Below are 15,509 nucleotides of genomic sequence, written 5' to 3'. Positions count from 1 at the left end.
GTTTGATGTCAGTAATTCAGTCCTACAGATCAGTAGCAATGTGATCATGAAAATATTTATCGGGAAAACATCAACTGCAAACATGGAATATTCTAATATTCCAAAATAAAGATGCAGACGTGCTGGAGAGAGATGCATCCCTTCTTTAAGTTACTCTCCAGAATTTGGGAGGTTTTCTGTTTTTCCCATAGTCTTCTTTTGCTACTTAGCAACCATCTCTAGTGACTATTTGGCAGCTTGACATTTTACAGCATTCTCCAAGTCTTGATGGCAGCTGGAAAGAACATGTCTTCCGTTCCGTAAGTGGTTATGAAAGGTCACCTGGTGTCTAGACAGGACAGAGATGTGGTTCCACGTGTCACGGCAAAGATAACAGGCCACCTAGGAGGATGGCGCGGGGTCATGAAGGTGTTGTTTTCTGCCAAAATGCTGGACTAGAGTCCACGGACCGGACTGGTGGTCAGCCAGTAGGCGATAGCTCCAGTCAAGCTAACATGCTATTATGTTTTTGGTCTCCTGACAGTATGGCCGCTGTGCTAACTCACCTGACGTGTCTTGTGTGCCGCAGGTGTCCAGCTGATTGACGGTCAAGATGAAGGTCCCGCTCGGTCGCAGGGGGTGCCGCAGCCCCGCCACATTAAAGAGGAAGAACTGTGACCCGCTGGGAGGGGGGGGGCTGCTTAGTTTAGGCTTCTGATGCATGGATCCACGGTCCTCCTGTATGAGTGTCTTTGGAATAAACGCCATTTTGTAGTTCCCTCCTTGCGCTCCTCTCTCGTCTTAGTCATCTTGGGTTCGGCGTCGGGCCAAATGCCAGGCTGGCGACGGCCTTCAGCACCTTCGCCCCCACCCAGGTACGGCAGCAGGTTCCCTCTCCACGCTTGGCTCCACCACAGAACCTGGACAACGCAGCGGGGGGCGCTGAGCCAAAGGCCACGCAGGGTGGGACTTGGACTACAAATTCAGGGTACAGTCCTCCCTTGCTTATTGTGGTTCCAGGCTGGAAGCTCCCTAAACCCCAACCCTCCGCCGTGGTCAAGTTTAGTCATAATAATTAAAGTTCATGATATTCATTGTTGAAGGGTAATATATGATAATAAAAACATTTGTAAAATAAAATATGAATTTTACAGTAAAATTATACAATAAATAAGCTGTGTATGATGTGTTCTGCAATTGACAGCAGAAGATGCCCAGTCACGTGACCCACACGTCATTGTCCTATTGGATAGTTGTTGTGGCGGCCGTCCGTCTGACTCAAGGTCACAAACTACATCTTCTTCTTCCTCTTTGGGCTTTTCTCTCCAGGGGTCGCCACAGCAAACCAATCTCCTCCATCCAAGCCTGTCTTCTACACCAACTACCCTCATGTCCTCCTTCACTACATCCATAAACCTCCTCCACGCCTCCTACCTGGCAGCATCCTTCTACCAATATTTTGACTTTCTCTCCTCTGGACATGTCCCAATCATCTCAGTCTGGCCTAAAGGACTTTATCTCCAAGGCCTCTAACATGGAATGTCCCTCTGATGTACTCCTTCCTGATCCTATCCATCCTGGTCACTCTCAATGAGAACCTCAGCATCCTCATCTCTGCTACCTCCAGTTCTGCTTCCTGTCTCTGGACCAAACAACATGGCTGGTCTCACCGCACTTTTGTATACCTTTCCTTTAGCTGAAACTTTTCTATCACATCACGCCTGACACTTTTCTCCACCCGTTCCATCCTGCTGGCACACGCTTCCTCACCTCCTTTTCACCATCTCCATTGTCGCCTCAATGGAGTACAAGCCTTGTACGAGCCTTGTTGTGCCAGTCCCAAGCAACCTAAACATTTTGCCAACACTATGCAAACAATGTTTTCGCCCATAGTAACGAAATAAACTGCTGAAAGGAGCGGGATAGTGAAAAACAAATATAAAATAAGAGTTGTAGTAAAACTCCACTCTTGTAAACGGCTTCCAGTCGCTCCTCCTCCCTCGTTGGATAACGTTCCTCCGTAGGACACTGTGGTTCTTTCCAACAGCGGCAATATTTCATTAAAAGTGTCTCCTTAAACAGCTTAATTTTTTATATATAAATAAATAATATTTTTAATAATAAATAACATTAGGGGAGTGCCGCCAAGTGACGGGAACACTTTCGTGCTTCAAAATAAAAGCACATCCCATGGGGCACAAAATCAGGATGTCACAGAATGTAGCTCACAAGAGTCCCATTCTCCATCTCAGCACACATTGATCTACAACCTCGCCGAACGGGTAGTCATACCCTAAAAGTATTTTCCAATGTTACCTTTTATTAGATGAACTCTGGAAGAAACCTTCCTTCTCCCTTGACAGTCCTGATGGCTTCCAAACATTCCTGGCATAACAAGGAGATCCCACCTGAGATCACACCATCATCATCATCACCCTTCAATGGAACAACAGAGCTTCAGGTCCGTGACCGAAGGCCCTGGTCTTGACAAAGGACTTCTTCCAGAGGAATAAGCCAACTCTTTTGGACCATCCCGCGTCTTCCCTCACCTCCATCCATTGGATCTAAGATCCAACTGTGCCATTTTGATGAGGAGTGACAGCATGAAGGATCTGTGGCGTTGATGGACGTCAGAAAGACCACTCAAAGTCTGGTTCCAATAATGCAAGGCCGACGCCAAGCCTTCTTCACCAGCTTTTCCTCTGTGGTGGGTTCTCATGTGAGCTACCACGTTGGAGCTGACAGAGAATCGCCGACCACAAACCGAACAGCTAAATGGTTTTTCTCCTGTGTGGGTTCTCATGTGCGATGCCATGTTTGACCTTTGAGTGAATCTTCTACTACAAATGGAGCAACTGTAAGGTTTTTTCTCCTGTGTGGATTCTCAGATGCTGCATCAAAGCAGATCTGACGGCAAACTTTCTGCCACAAAACGAACAACTAAAATGTTTTTGTCCTGTGCTCTTCCTTTTGGAGCGTTTGCTGTCCGCTTCTTCATCCTCAGGGGAGTCCGACAGCTCGTCGGCTTGGGGTTCGTCTTCACGTTCTTCCGTCTTTGGTGTCGACTCGGTGAGACCAGCCTCCCCGCCCTCCTCTTCCTCTTTAAAGTGGGGGGGCTGCTTCACAGTGGCACACTGAGGGAGAAGGTCTTCTTGACAGCCAATCAACTGCTGGACGTCTGAAGGACACAAACCACGTGAGAATTCTGGTGGTTTGTCTTCACAGAGACACCTTGGTGTCAGTAGCACCTTGGTGACACCAGCCCCCCGAGAGATACAGAGCTCCTCCTCTTCCTCTTTCACGTGGGGGGTGCGGGGGTTGTCCTGCTTCAACGTGGAGCTGCGCCCCTGCGACTCATGTGAACATTCTTCCTCATGACCAATCATCTGCTGGACGTCTGCAGGACACAAACACATGGCTTATATGTAGATGATCTAAGTCAAGACTAAGACGACTAAGTCACGCTAGGCTGTATAGATACATATCCATACATATGGATATACAATATGTATATACCGTCACGATACATGATTCACGTTTGAACCACTACATGTGATATATAGTGGGGCAGAGTGAAGCACATTAGCTGAAAACAGGAAGTGCCGGTGTATATGTTGTTACAAGCTGAGATCAGCAGAAGAAGTTCGTGTTTTTTCTGTGTAGCACTTTGTGATTCTGAATAATGAAAAGGGCATTATAAATTGAATCCATTATTATCACCAAAAGAAAAAAATACAAATGTAATTGAATACGAAAAATACGAGAAATCACATGGGAGAAAACTTGTGCAAAAGTAAAGCAGCCACAAAGCCGAAACAAAGTTTCTCTATTGGTTGGTTGATTAATCAACATGGCGGCCGTCCGTCTCACTTGAGGTTGCTAAAAACTACATCTTCGCCCACACTGATAAGTTACTTGCTAAGTAAAATGGCCTAAAAGAAGCAGGACATTGAACATACCTCCGATTTGTAGCAAAGCTCCAGTCTTGCTAACAGCTTCCAGTTGTTGTCGAAGCCGCTCCTTCTCCTCTCTCGTTCGAGAAAGTTCCTCCTCGTAAGATGCTATCATTCTCTCAAACAGCGCCAACATTTCATCGGCCGCCGCCATTAGTCGCTCCTTCACCAACTCTTTCAACATTTTGTTTCCTCGAAGCCAGAAGGTAACTGAAATGTTTCCGCTTCGCCTCTTGTCCCCTTGAAGATTGACCAATAACCTGCTTTTTCGACTTGGAAAGTGGTTTTACGGAAGCTAAGCCGTAAAGCATCCATGATGTCACACCGCCGCCATTTTAAGGCTGCCCAATTTTTTTTTAAATATTTTATTTCAAACTTCAATTGTCAAAACAAAAGTGCAATTTTACAGAACTATATCAACATAAATAAAATAAATTAAATAACAAAGAAAGGAACGTGCGAGGGATATTGAAAATAAGAACAACAAAATAAAAATAGAAAACATGTCACTTGGGCTTTTCTTCATATGAATTGTTTTTAGAACGTTCTCCAATGTATGAAAGGTTTTCACTGCTTTTCTCTTTTTGAATATCAGCTTCAGTGATTCATATATTTTCAGTTCAGAAGAAAACTGTTGAATATTTGGCTTGCATAACATAACTCTAGATTTGTGAATATGGAATTTTCCTAATAAACACAGTCACGGCATTCTGTAAATCTTTATGAAGGTTGCATTGTAGAAATAAGACCATTTCCATGTTGATGTCAATGAGTATATTCAAAGACATAAAAAGTAAAATAGAAACTTTGGTCCAAAACACTTGAGAAATCGGACTTTCGTAGAATAAATGCCTTATTGATTATAAAATAATAAATAAATGTAAATTCAATTATTATAGTGTTAAGTTATCACCCTTATATCCGTTTGCTTAGACAATAGAGTGTTCCTGTCTTGAGTGTCAAAGGCAGGAACATTCTGTGACCCTGACCAGCAACTCCCAACACCACTAATCTTGCAGGTGCCTGGGAATGCCAGCAGCAACCTTGAAGAAGTTTCATCATGCAAAATGTGCCAAGATAAGAACACATGCACAAAAACTAATTATTCTCACATACACACACACACACATAGACAACAAGTGCAGCTTGTGCAACTGCTTGCTTCCCCCTCCCCTTTGAGTTGCACGACCATGTATTAGGGACCTCCTAAAGAAAATAAAAAGAGAGGAGCATGAATGGCATACTCAGAGTGGAGCGGCATTGGGTATGTTGTTTCACTCTCCTCGCTGCGAGAAACTTTGAATATTGTTGTCTGTCTCTTCTGTAATTAAGTGTTTTTACAAGTGTCACAGGAGTTTGAACCTGACACATGAGCATTGTGACGAGACCCCCTCCATGAATTTGGCTAAACGTGAGTTGCAAGAGTAAAAATTGTGGATTGTTTTAATGTGAAGTTCTTTCACTTTGTTTGGAATAAAAAACTGATTGTGTTCATTCCATATCTTTCCAAAGGGGATGTGAGGGAAGGAGTTTCTCCAAAATACAAGAGCCGTGGGAGGGCAACCTCTATCTAAACTAAGCGTGTTCCTTATGTGTTTGTTATCACATTTACTGTCAAGAATGTTCCTTCCACGAATCATTAAACTTGGAGAAACTTCTTCCACCAGCCCACCCCGGAGAGATGATTTAAACAGTTGCAAAAGCTGGGCTGGGATTCCCTTAATCACTCGTTCATAATCAACAGGATCCATGTCGATATTATGTTTTTGAACAAACATGTTATAGTTGTATGATGTTCCATTTCTGTCAAAGAAATCAGAGAAAAAAATGATGTTTCTTTCCAGGCATTGTTTGTGGAACATGGACTTGTTTCTGTGCAAGATGTATTGGTTATTCCACATAATCCATTTGTGAGGAGAGAAGTTGTGTTTGAAGGCCAACTTCCATGAATCCAGGGCTTGCTTGTGAAAAATTGATAACTTAACAGGTAACTTAGAACATTTAAAGTTACAAGTCAGCAGGAACTTGAGGCCACCACATTTTTCAAACAAAAGGTTGGGAAAAACAAACCAATGACTTTTGTCACACATCAGACATTTTTTGACCAATTTGATTTTGAACACATGGCTGAGAGTTTCAAAGTCAACGGCATTGAATCCTCCTTCAGAATAATTTCTAATCATTGTGTTCCTCTTAATATACTCGGTTTTATTTCTCCATAAGAATTTAAATAATGTAGTGTTGATGGCGGAGGATGTTTTTCTGTCAACATATAGTGATAGGGCAGGATAAACCATTCTAGAAATCCCATCAGCCTTGGAGAGCATTATCCTTCCTTGTAAGGTGAGGTCCCTCTGAAGCCAACAGTTGAATATAGAATATATATATTTCCACTTTTGGAGAGAAGTTCTCAGTTAGCCGCTCACTTGTAGACCTATGGATTGCAACACCAAGATGCCAAAGAGAGTTTTTAACAGTAATTCCACAGACCGATTGCTTGTCTGTCTCATGAATGAACAAAATTTCACATTTCTTTCTATTGATGACTAAACCAGAAGCCTTGGAAAAAGCCTCCAAACCCTCCAAGGCTGATGGGATCTGCTGATCAATTCTTAGAAATACACACGTATCATCTACTAGTTGACTAATTAATAATGAGTGCTCTCCAATACTGATCCCTTGCACATGAATACAGTGTAGGTTCAACATCTCAGCTGCAATTAAAAACAAAAAAGGAGAAATTGGGCAACCTTGTCTTATACTTCGATTAAGTACAAATCTTCGGGAGGAACCTTCAGATAAAGCGACGCTACTATCAATACCTTTATATATAGTCTGGACCATTTTTTTAAAGCCACCTCCAAAGCCCAGGTGGCCCAGAGCTGTATACTGTATATGAACTCATGTTCCACAGAGTCAAATGCCTTGTAAAAATCTAGAAACAGAATGAGTGCTCCATCATCAACAAGATGTGAATAATCTATCATATCCAGCACTAGACGGACATTGTCAGGTATGTGACGGCCTTTCATGAAACCTGACTGTGTAACTGAGATGATCTCTTCCAAACAAGGTTGTAGTCTTTTAGCATATAGGGACGTCAAAATGTTGTAGTCTGAATTCAGCAAAGTAATGGGTCTCCAATTTTCAATATCGGGAATATCCTTATTGGGTTTCGGCAAAACAGTGATGATGCCCTGTTTCACTGTTTCTGGCAATTGGCCTCTAGTTAGAGCTTCATTGAAGACACACAAAAGCAAGTCTTTGATATCATTCCAAAACGTTTTGTAGAATTCAAAAGGTAAACCATCAGGGCCAGGACTTTTATTAAGGGGTGCTTTGTTTACAATGTTATCCATTTCATTGTTATGGGGCTGTCACATTTGGCAGAGTTATAAGAAGATATTTCTGGTATGAAGGGATGAATTGTTTGAAAAATCATTTACATTCCTCACTATTGTAAGATGAGATTTCTTTTTGTGAAGATTTGTTTTATTTGATAGATGGTTTTATTTTATTCTCTGACTTATTCAGACAAATTATTTAATTTCCTTAAAGGTAAAATTCAAATACCAGAGAGTTCAAGAGTATGTGCTACATAATTTGATGCACCTCCCCTTTAAGCTCAAGGATAGTTGAGATCACGGGATGTAAAGTGACCAATCGTTTTTCGCTATGTTGAGAGTGCAAAGTTGTTGTTGTCCTTCTGACCATGAAGAGATTAAAAAGTAAGTGAGAAACGGAGAAAGGTTGTCCCCGTGCTTTCCGTAACCCACGCCCGTGAGTATTCCAGCTTATCAGTTAAGGCTGGAAGAAGGCAGCGTTACACTGGTGGCAGCGGCTTTGTGGAGTTTCTACGTGTTGCCGGGGTTTACCGAAAACGAGCGAACTGCGTGTCTTGTTGCTGGCGCCGGAGTTTTTTTTTCTTCGCCTCGTGGCTGTGGACTGCTCCTGCTAACGTGTAGCTAACGTTTGGATGGCGACTCGGTCTGTGTACCAGCGGGAAGAAAAGTGACTACTGGAACTGTTCATCAAGATACGTGCAAGTACATACGTTTGTGAGTAACACAGCTAGACGTCGTGGATGGACCTGTGCTTTTTCCTGCTCTCTGTGGATTTTGGCGCTGCTCATGTGTGTCGCCGATGAACCTGTCTACCTGAGACGGATGGTAAAGTCGTTCACCCATTTCTGTGGTTACTACAGCTTTCAAGTGGAACTGCCTAGCTCTTAGAAGCTAAGACAATTCAGAAACATGTGCCCATTTTGAACTTTGCTGCATTTTTGCGAGTTTTAAAAGTACATGCTGTAACTTCAGAAGCTATGGCCAGTAACAATTCTTTTTGGAATGAACTGCCTTTTCATCCTGGTCCTACCCATGTCATACCACAGTATTGTAAGGGAGATTTCCCCCATATTTTCATGGGAGATGGAAGAGAGGATTTTTCTAAATGGTGCAGACGCTTTGAGGTTGCTGTGGAAGCTACTCCGAATTATGATGCAGACAGTTTGGCTAAACTGCTGCCCACACGCCTGGGTGGCGCTGCTTTTAGTTACTGGGATAGCCTGTCTGATGCAGAAAAATCTGACTATGCTGCGGTGAAAGACAAACTAAAAACTGTTTTTGGACAAACTACTTACCTGTCTACTTTTCAAAGTTATGTCAATGCTCGCACTCGCCAACCTGGTGAGGCCCTCCCAGTTTTTGCTGCTGACATTAGCCGATTAGTGGAGGAAGCTTTTCCCACATATGGACAAAATGCTAAGGATGGAGAAAAATTCAGACGCTTCGTTGCTGGAATTGAACCGTATCTTCAGTTGCGTTGTCATGAACAGGGTGTGAAGACACTGGATACCGCTCTTCAGTTTGCACTACAGATTGAGGCTGCCCATCATGCTAGCAAGGTGTTTTCACCTCTGAACACTGTGCCAAATTTTTCTCAGTCCCCTTTCTCACCTGCTGTTCCTTCCTTCATGCCCACTCACCCTCCTGCATCTTCAACTGCTCTTGGTGTTTGCTCTGCCACCTCAAGTGACTTCCAGACAATGCAGAGAACACTGGAGAGACTTTCAGAAAAAGTGGAACATTTACAATTAGAGGTGCAACGGCAACGAAATGACATACGACACGACTCACCAGATTACAGATCTCGTCAGTGGCGCCCTACTCCTGATGGGGACAGATGCAACAGCCGTCACTATTCCCCAAACAGACACAGCTACAGAGATTCATCCTACGATAGATGCTCATCCCGTGACACCTCCTACAGACCTCCAAGGCATGAAAGAGACCGGTACGACAGAAGGGATTCCTACACTCGTTCTGGATCAGCAGAGCGCCATGCACGTGGCTACAGCCCATCATCTAAAGACTACACACGCCATGGCCGCTCTCCTGAACGCCGTGAGGACCGACGTGCCTCTTTTCGCTCTCCTGAACGCCGTGAGGAAAGACGTCCCTCTCATCGCTCTCCAAGTCCTGGACATGTGAGGTTCCATTCTCCTTCTTACCTCAGCTCGAACAAGGTAAACTACAAGTAGTTGACAATGAGGGCCAATTGCCAGCTACTACCTTCAACCAGGCCCACAAGGACAGTAATTCCCCATCTATTGGCTTTACCAGAGACAGTTTATCTGAGGTTGATGTGTCAAAACGATATGTGTCAGTTGTTATTGAGGACACGGTTGTACATGCTTTTGTTGACTCAGGTGCAGATGTTTCAGTCATCAGTGAAGATTTTAGAATGTCTGTACCTGCTCTTCACAAAAAGCCCATCATCAAACAATTTGCTCCTCTCACTGCTGTTACAGGTGACCCTCTGGACTCAGTTGGTTTAATCTCAGTCAATCTAAGTGTTGCCCACAAGCCAATGACACATACTCTACAAGTTGTTAGAAACAGCACGAAACCACTGATCTTGGGCTGGGATTTTCTGGTTGCTAATGGCGTTATTGTAAACACCCGCAACATGACTCTCATTCTTGATGACAACGTAGTGCCACTGGTTAGCCCACACCAGTATGTCCCTAAACTAACCAATGTTACAGTTTCTTCTACAGTGACAGTTCCAGCCATGTCAGAGATGGTCATCCCTGCTAAACTTGATGTGCCACTTAAGGGACTCATACCTCACAACTATGTAGGTGTGTTTGAACCACACTACACTAATCAAACATCTACTGGCTTTGCATGGACTGTAGCTAAAGCTGAACAAGGTTCCATCCATGTGAAAATAGCAAACCCCTCCAGCGTGGCAGTCATGTTACATGAGGGCACTCAGATAGGGACTTTTCATTCTACATCTGACAAAGACTACGACGAATATACTGTGATGGAACATTCTGTTTGTAATATTAACATTCAGATGCCTTTGACATCCAAACACACTATGCTGCCTAATGTTGTAAACCCTGACCTCACAAGTGCTCAACAAAAGACACTGAGTGACACTTTAAACTCATTCTCTGATGTATTCAGTCAACACCCACATGACTATGGCAGGACACACTTGGTCACACACAAAATCCAAACAAGCTGTGACAGACCCATCTCACAAAGGGCTTACCGTACCTCTCCTTCCATGAAAACAGAAATTCATCGTCAGGTGGAGGAGCTTAAAGCTCAAGATCTCATTGAGGACAGTACAAGCCCCTGGGCCAGCCCAGTGGTCATGGTGAAAAAGAAAGACGGCACCTACAGATTTTGTGTTGATTTCCGAAAGCTAAACTCTGTCACAATTACTGATGCACATCCTCTTCCACGAGTGGATGATAGTTTGGATGCACTATCTGGCTCTCAGTTTTTCTCTACCATGGACATGTCCAGCGGATACTGGCAAGTTGAAATGGATCCTGCTGACAGACCCAAAACAGCTTTTACCACAGGTGATGGCCTCTACCAGTTTAAAGTGATGCCCATGGGTCTGAAGAACTCACCGTCAACATTTCAGAGATTAATGGAGCTTGTGTTAAGAGGCCTTCACTGGACGAAATGTGTCATTTATCTGGATGACATCATCTGTATGGGGAAGGACTTTGACGATCATCTTCAAAACTTGACGGACATTCTCACACGCTTCAGACAAGCAGGACTGAAACTTAATTCAAAGAAATGTGACTTTGCTAAATCTGCAGTCAAATACATGGGACACATAGTTTCACGGGATGGACTGGCACTGGACCCAGTCAACAGCCATCGTATTCGTGAATGGCCTGTCCCGAGATCACCTACTGAGGTCCGAGCATTTCTTGGATTGTGTTCATATTATAGACGTTTTGTTCACAAGTATGCATTTATTGCTCATCCTCTTCACAGACTCACACAGAAACTTGTGCCATTTGACTGGACTGAAGAATGTTCCCTGGCATTCCAGACATTAAAGGATGCACTCACATCCCCTCCAATAATGGCATTTCCAAACTTTCATCAGCCTTTCATTCTCAGCACAGATGCATCTAACTATGCAGTCGGCTCAGTGCTCTCACAGATTCAGAATGGTAAGGAACGAGTTGTAGCATATGCAAGTCATCTTCTGACTCGCACAGAGAAAAAGTGGTCTGCATATGACAAAGAATTCTGGGCCATAGTCTGGTCTGTTAGACACTTCAGACACTACTTGAGTTGTAATCCATTCACAATCATCACTGATCACCGTCCACTCCTCAGTCTACGCAAACTTGATGTCACACACGACCCTACAGGTCGAAGAGGTCGTTGGGCATTGGAGTTGGACCCCTATCAATGGACAATAATACACAAGGAAGGAAAGAAACACACAAATGCTGATGCTATGTCACGGATTCCCCTCGCCGGACAAGACCCAGTGGATCTGGAAGAAACAGCATCTCCTTCCCAACACAACCACTCCTCTTCTGCTGAACTTAACATGTCACTTCTGGACCCTAAGTTGTGTGATCTTCCTATACAATCTTCTTCAGTCACAAACATGACGGCTCAGGTTTGCTGTTCAGGGAAAGACACTGCTACTGTTCAGACAATTGACTCAGCTATGGACATGTTGCAAAGCACGCTTTCTAGCCAAGGAAATGACATTGTGGCTAAACAACTTTCTGACCCTATTCTCTCTGACGTATATGAATGGGTACAGCACAACAGACGCCCATATCTCAGACATGTTGAAAGTAAGACTCAAAGAAAACTCTGGTGGCAATTTCCTAAACTTGTGCTTTATAATGACGTACTTTGTCGAAAGGCTCACACAGCCCCAGGACAGCCAGTTGTCTATCAAGTACTGATTCCACCCTCACTCATCACAGAGACTATGAACATTCTCCATGGCAATCCTTGCTCTGGTCATTACAGTGCTGAGCGCACATTCAAGAAAGCCCTGTCTATGTGCTATTGGCCGAGCATGAGGACTGACATAGATAACTTTTGTGATATGTGTTCAACCTGTGAAGCTTACAGGAAGCCTGTGCCACGACACAGGGCACCCCTGCAATCCATTCAAGCTGAAAGACCTTTCCAGTTTGTGTGCACTGATATCACTGAGCTCCCACTCACCTCAGGTGGACATAGGTATGTACTCGTAGTTCAAGATCATTTTACCAAGTATGTAAATGCTTTCCCCATGTCAGATCAGACAGCTGCTACAGTAGCACAGCTACTTTGTGAGAGATACATTACTGAACATGGAGTTCCGGAAGAGCTGTTTTCAGATCAGGGCCGACAATATGAATCAGACATCATTCACGCACTGTGTCAGAGACTGAACATTAAAGAGAAAAGGACTTCACCATACCACCCCCGTGGAAATGGGATGGTTGAAAGATTTAATAGGACTTTAAAGGAACAGTTGGCTAAACTTGTTCATCAGAATGGTGGTGAATGGGACCACTATTTGCCAGCAGTGGTTCTCTCCTTCAACTCTACCCCACACTCCAGCACTGGATACTCACCGTATTTCCTTGCTCATGGTAGAGAGCCTCGTGTTCCTGCAAATGTTGATCTTGCTACGCCAACAGTATCATGGTCTCCACAGAACTACGGATCAGAACTGGTAAATCGTCTGGACACGGTTTTCCAAGCTGTTCGCGCTCATCGTGAGGAGCAGAGACTCAAGCGTGAGTATTATTTCAACAAACGTGTCAAGTTTAATCCCTATCAATCAGGAGATCTGGTATGGATGGATGATCCCACTACACAGAGAAAGAAACTTGACCCAAACTGGACTGGACCTTACAAAGTTGTCTCGTCAGACAACAATGGACTTGTCTACAAACTCTTGGATCTGAGACACCCTCTAGCTAGATCAAAAATTGTACATTATGATAGGTTGAAGCCTTATCGATCTTCTTGGGATACTGCGTCAGCACCTGTGTCTCAAGTTGTGAGTCAGATGCCTATGGTCGCTCTGCCAAGGTATACAGCACTATCTGGTTCACTTCCCATACGCACAAGACCAGCTGACATTGAACAGGCTTCTGCCCCTGTCTGCCCCTCTGTTCCCCTGCTGCGTAGACCTTCAGGTCGGGTCTCGCAAGTCCGCACACAACGGAACCAATTGACTGACAGTGCTACCACGGTGCCTTTTCAGACATGTTCTGGTGGCCCGCTAATGACTCGTTCAGGTCGTACAGTTCGCCGACCACAGAGACTCTTGCAGTAAACACATAACTGCACGCTCACATGAGTACTGATAATTCAGGTGAATGTGTGATGGGGGTAATATGTTTAAGCATATGGTGAATATTTGGCATTGGTTACAGGATGAGTTCACCAGTTATTTCTGTTCATGTGCCTGTTGAGATGTGCACTTATTTCCATTTGCCCTGCAGTTATTAAGAACGTGTAATATTGGTGTTTACTTTTCAGGTTGAGATGAGATTTCTTTTTCATGACATTTTGAAATGAGGACATTTCATTTGAAGAAGGGGAAGAATGTAAGATGAGATTTCTTTTTGTGAAGATTTGTTTTATTTGATAGATGGTTTTATTTTATTCTCTGACTTATTCAGACAAATTATTTAATTTCCTTAAAGGTAAAATTCAAATACCAGAGAGTTCAAGAGTATGTGCTACATAATTTGATGCACCTCCCCTTTAAGCTCAAGGATAGTTGAGATCACGGGATGTAAAGTGACCAATCGTTTTTCGCTATGTTGAGAGTGCAAAGTTGTTGTTGTCCTTCTGACCATGAAGAGATTAAAAAGTAAGTGAGAAACGGAGAAAGGTTGTCCCCGTGCTTTCCGTAACCCACGCCCGTGAGTATTCCAGCTTATCAGTTAAGGCTGGAAGAAGGCAGCGTTACACTATCAAAAGATGAGGAGTACAGATTTTGACAAAAGTTTGACACGTATGTTTTAATTGCTTTGTTATCAGAAATAAGAACATCATTTATGTAAAGTTTATCAATTCTTTTAGTAGACCCACGTTTCTTCTCCAAGCTATAATAATTAGAATATTTCTCCCCGTGTTCCAACCATTTGGCTCTTGATCTATAAAAGCCCCTCTAGCCTTTTCAATGAATATTTTATCTAGTTTATCTCTGAGTTTGTTTAATATACATTTTTCACTTTCACTTAGAACGCTTTTCCCAAGACTGCTGTTTATCCCTCTCAGAATCTCTTCATATTCTTTAGATTTCTTTTTAGCAAGATCTTTACTAAAGGCAATAGAAAAAACTCTCCATTCATGTTTCAACAATTCCCACTTTGAGTGAAGGTAATTATTTTGTGAATGGACTGACAGTACGACTTATTGTTGTTATTGTTGTAATAGGGTACAGTTTAGTTTCCAGTATTACATCTAATCTGTTTGGATTGTGACAGTAGTAAGTAAATCCCAGCATGATCAGTCAGAGGTGCTGTTGCCATGCCACATGAGTGCAGGACATCATGCAAGGAGTCTGAAATCAGCCAAAGGTCAATCCTTGACTTCCTTGTCATATCCTTTTGGAACCATGTAAATGCAGTACCTGTATCTGGATGAAGAATCCTAAAGGGGTCTAGCAAAGACAAGTTATTGCAGAAGGTGTAGATTATTGGATTCATGGTATTATCATTTCTCTGTGGAAATCGGTCAAGTTTGGAGTTTGGTGCTTCGTTAAAGTCTCCTCCAATAATAAATGAGGCTGTAATAAATTGTTGGCTAACATGCAATATTTTTGGGCTATTTTGTCAAAGAGCTTCACATTTGCAACTGAGATGTAACATTACAAAGAAGAAAATACGTGTCATTCTGTTGTATTATTGTTATGATCCACCTGCCCTCCAAACAAAAATGAGTGTCAACAATGTTTCCCTGAAAAATTCTGTCAAACAAAATGGCGACCCCACCAGAGTGATTAGAGCCATGGCTAAAAAGAACTTTACCACCCCACTGTTGTTTCCAAAAAGCTTCATCCTTTTTACCCGAGTGTGTTTCTTCAAGAAAGCAGACATCTTTCTTCTGAGACTGACAAAACAAAAATAATACTTTCCTTTTAGAGATGTCACGTATCCCTCGCGCATTAAGAGAAAAAAGAGATAGAACCATAAAAAAGAAAAAATGAAAGATTAATAGTACAATGTAATCAGGTTAAAGACCGTTTCTTGAAAAGAGTGCAAAACCACAGTGC

This window comes from Doryrhamphus excisus, chromosome 4, assembly GCF_030265055.1.
Source record: "Doryrhamphus excisus isolate RoL2022-K1 chromosome 4, RoL_Dexc_1.0, whole genome shotgun sequence".
Classification (NCBI taxonomy): domain Eukaryota; kingdom Metazoa; phylum Chordata; class Actinopteri; order Syngnathiformes; family Syngnathidae; genus Doryrhamphus; species Doryrhamphus excisus.
The sequence above is the reverse complement of the archived record's forward strand: the minus strand, read 5'-3'. Positions refer to the sequence as shown.